Source organism: Dipodomys spectabilis, unplaced genomic scaffold, assembly GCF_019054845.1.
Source record: "Dipodomys spectabilis isolate Male_0828 unplaced genomic scaffold, ASM1905484v1 ptg000612l, whole genome shotgun sequence".
Lineage (NCBI taxonomy): Eukaryota > Metazoa > Chordata > Mammalia > Rodentia > Heteromyidae > Dipodomys > Dipodomys spectabilis.
In genome coordinates, this window is record NW_024871289.1 from 3981794 (window position 1) to 3986371 (window position 4578).

Below are 4578 nucleotides of genomic sequence, written 5' to 3' on the forward strand. Positions count from 1 at the left end.
GAGCTGAGTCTAGCAGGTCAGGTTAGGTTCCTGTGACCTGCTAAATGACTCTTGTTTTCTTCCAAGGCCTGAGTTGGAGCTACCAACTCAGCCTGTCCTTTGTTAGTATCAAAGATGGAGATCTCTGGTAGTGGGCGGAAGGGGTGGCCTTCCCTCTTTTGCTCCCTGAAAAGGAATGAGGATGTCAGGCTTCTACTCACACCGAGTCTTGGTTCCTGGGTTGTCCCTTGTCTGTGAACTGCAGGATGAAGATGTCTGCTTCTTGTCAGTTCTTGCTGGGTTGAGTAGAATTCGCTCACCCGCATCCAAATTCACTTACATTCTTTTATTCTATTTCATTTACTTTCAAAAAAACTTGGTTTTCATAAAATGATGCATAAAAAAGCCTATATACCCACTTACATCTTCAGATCTTAACAATATTTATTTCAGAAATGTCTTTAACTCTATAGTCAATGAACTGAAATAATACTAAAATATTCAAAGGCTTTTCAGAATTTGCAAGACTCACTCTGGGTTGTTATTTATATTGGAAAAGATATTCGAAAAGCCTTATTTGTTAGAATTGTGATAGTTACTCCCACAAAAGAGCCATTAGTGAAGATCCCATTGCATGTACAAAACAACTTCAAATGCATCCACAATCTGGAGGTGACACATGCTTTTTGTTTGTTTGCTTTTGAAAGGTATATCTAACAATCATATCCACAATACTGATTTTCCGTCAATATGATGGGATATTCAAACCTAATAAATACAGGATTGATTATCTTAGTGAGAATAGAAATGATGTTACAAAGAAAATTATTTTCAATAGAAATCCAGAAAGACTTTATCCACCTTGTGTTTCACAGGAATAACCAGAGAGTAATGCCTGTTTGGTCAAGTCAGTCAAACTCACTCCATGAGTATATCTTAAAAGTATAACCAATTTAAGAGGTCAAATACATATTTTGTACTGACAGTCATCTTACAGCAATAACTTATACCTAATTATATCTGTATCTTCTTACCTATCATATAATAAGAGCTGAAAGTGCTCTCTTTTATCTAACTAAATGTTGTATATGCTTTGATTATGATGATGTTATTATTTGACAAATAAAATGTACAGAAGGGTGGCTCCAAAGAAATGACATGAAAGAACACTGATAAATAAATACATTGCAACACAGTTAGTTCTTTTCAGCCTCACCCTGTCCACATTGGAAAGCAACATTGCAACAGCGCATGCACACATATACACATACACACATGTGTGCACATGTACACACATATGCTTACATGCTAAATTCAGGGTTTAGTACAAATAAAATATTAGTGATTAGGACAAACGTTAATTTGCCTTATTACAAAGTAATACACAATCCGGTCACCATGGGTGTTACATTTTACTTGCTTCACCACACGTGACCACTTAATTTATTTTAATTAATTAATTCATTCATTCATTTATTTGGTGCTAATACTAGGCTTGAACTCAGGGCCTGGCTCTGTCCCAGAATTTGTTGTTATTTTGTTTTAGTTTTCTCAAGCCTAGAATTTTACTGCTTGTCCCACAGCTCCATTTCTAGCTTTTGCAGGTTACTTTCAAATCAGAATTTAATGGACCTTTTTTTTTTTGCTTGGTATGGTTTCAAACCACAATCCTCAGATTTCATCTTTCTGATTAGCTAAGATAAACACATGAGCCACCAGTGTGGTGTCTAGATTTTCCTCTATAGCTATCTAATGCACATACTTAGATAGTAATTTAAAACTTAGAGTATAGAAGCAAGTTGTACAGTGATGACATTGTCCTGTCAGAAATTGAAGCTAGTAAATTTCTTCTTAAAACCATAAACAAAAATACCATGATATAATATAAGATAACTCACTATTGAACATATGAGTTTTAAGAGCTTTCTAATAGATGCATTATTTGTTACCCAACATCTGTATAATGCAGTAGTAAAATAGAAGTCCTTTGTAGGAATGCTTAATTACCTTGTTTTTAAAGACACTTGTATTCATCTAAAAAAGTAGGCCTCTCTATTGTCTTCATGTGATTTTGATGTGGTTAATGAGAAGTCAAAGTGTATTACTAATCCTTTGCTATGAATTACATCTCACCTTTTCTTCTTGGAACATATAATGATAAAAGCAATAGTTCAGAATAAGCAAACAATATTTCAGATTCACACTTCCAGTGCAAGTGGATCACCAGTAATTAATCCTTGATACCATTTTCCACAAAGTTTTGTCCCAGAGACAATCGGCCTGCCTTCTCTGGCTGCTTTCCTAACCTGGACCTATTCCTTCACTCTACAGGAAAAGTGTGATACAACTGATTTCAGTCAGATCTGTTACTAGAATTATCAGGGATTTAGATTCTTGTCTGTAATTTGGTAAAAGCTATGTCTCTTTATATAGGCTATTAAAATTTATGTACTAATTTCAATAAATACATAAATTCTATTTTTAAAAAATAAAATTGTTTGCTCTATAAATTGATCAGAGGCATGGATTTTGTGGCTAGCTAGGTGATTGCACATCTGTCTCTCACTTCCTCTCTCCCTTTCATGGTTCTCATAGATAATATGACTGATCCATAATTATCCTAATTTATTTTGCTTTTATATTTTTGGTTGCATCATTTCACTTTCTGCTCTGCCATTTCCCAAATCATTTACATAGAAGGCATTATTTCATATTTTCTCATTCCTAGAATAGCTGCACATGAAGACACCACTGGTCCTCATTTTCAGTCTGTACCTTTGAATATGGAGGAAAACCTTTCCTCTGCTCTCTATCAATTCACTACTCACCAGTTAGAATAATTTCGAATAGTAAAAATGGAAAAAGTGAAAAAAAATCATGGTGAAATAACAGATGTAGAAAAATCACTGGATTTTTCTGACCAGTTCAACCAACGTGAACTATTGGGGAATACATATACACCCCATTCCCACTGGTACTCATTGTCTCTGGTTAGGCAATTCTGATGAAGACAAGGAACAAGATGAAAAAGTGAGGAATGATATCATTTGTAAAAAAAATGGAGAAGTATTCAAGCAAATTTTTCTGTGGGCTGCTGAAAATAATTGGCTTACTACAGTACAGAGACTACTTTCCAAAAAGGACATTCATGTGAATACTAGGGATGATGATGAGTATACCTCTCTTCATCGGGAAGCCTAAGTGGACACTTTGACATTGTCCATGTGTTGGTGGCTCAAGGCAGATATTCATGCAATAACTGTGAATGGCTGGACACCCCTGCACAGTGCTGATATGTGGAATAATAACAGAGTGGCTTCCTTCTTAGTTCATCATGATGCAGATACCAATGCCCAAACTAAAGTCCTCTTGACCCCCTTGCATCTTGCTGCTTGGAATAGAAATAGCAAAGATATGCTGGATCTCCTTCTATTGAACCATATATGAAACCAGGTCTGAAGAACTTGAAAGAAACTGCATTTGATATTGCCAAAAGGATAAATATGTATCACTACCTCTTTGAAGTTGTGGAAGGCTGTACAAATTGTTCTCCTAAGTCATAATGGTTTGGTTAAGTTTCTTAAATTTCAAAAATGCCAATCCATCTTTGTGTCCATACAAAATATTTTCACAATACAAAGCAACTGCAATATCATACTTTAAAAATTCATGGATTCCATCGTATTTTTCAAGTGAATTGCCTGACTTTGATGTCAAAATGTATTCAAGATTTGTTTGTATACATCTATAATGATTTCTGCTGGGTTTGTGATTATTTAAATCAGAAATCATTTTAACTTATCTGTTGAAATGAGTAGTACAAAAACTAAAAATATTTCTGGTGCTTGTATGAAAAAATTATATTTTAAAATAATCTGTATTTTGTTTGTATAATGTCCATAATGTGTTTCATTTGTTCCTGGATATAATACTTTGAATTCTACATTGTTTTATAATATATAGGTTCACAATTAAATGTGTTATTTCAGATAGCATTCCATATAGAAACAGTTTAAGATTCCTTTTTTTCCTAGGTCCTTATAGTATTTTATTTCTTTGGGATAAAATGACAATGATATCTAATTCGAAAAGTTTTGTAAAGATTATGCTATGTAAAGGTTTTTCTAAGTTGAGGATTTAGTACACTGATGTCAAACTAACTTTCAGTTCAATGAATTACATTTATTGTTACATTTGTATTTTTGTAATTAATTTTTAATAACTGTTTTTAATTTCTTGCATCTGAAGAATGACAAATATGGAATACTTAAATTTTCATATCATCCTTGTGCAAGTGCCATGTTAATCTCTATATTGTAATTTGGGTAAACGTGCTGCTGAAGCATGTAGTATCCTGTAAATTTAAGTAGTTAATGATGCAGTCTTTATACAGGCGTATATCCTTGCTTGACTGTTTGTAAATAGGAAACCTTATTGTTCCTAAAAATGCTATTGATCTTACTTCTCTAAAATTCTGGGTAGATTGGAAAAAACTTATATTGTTTGGTCAAATGCTCACATTTGCAATTTTTTGTCAATGACAATTTTAAGTATTTTTCATTTTAAATTTGATCATACTTTGAAGTCTTTATAGCTAGG

At 33.4% G+C, this 4578-nt stretch overlaps 1 pseudogene; it reads right to left on the reverse strand.

Moving 5' to 3' along the window:
* Nucleotides 1-4231: 4231 nt before the first annotated feature.
* Nucleotides 4232-4325, reverse strand: LOC122100967 (annotated as a pseudogene).
* Between the last annotated feature and the right edge of the window lie 253 nt (nucleotides 4326-4578).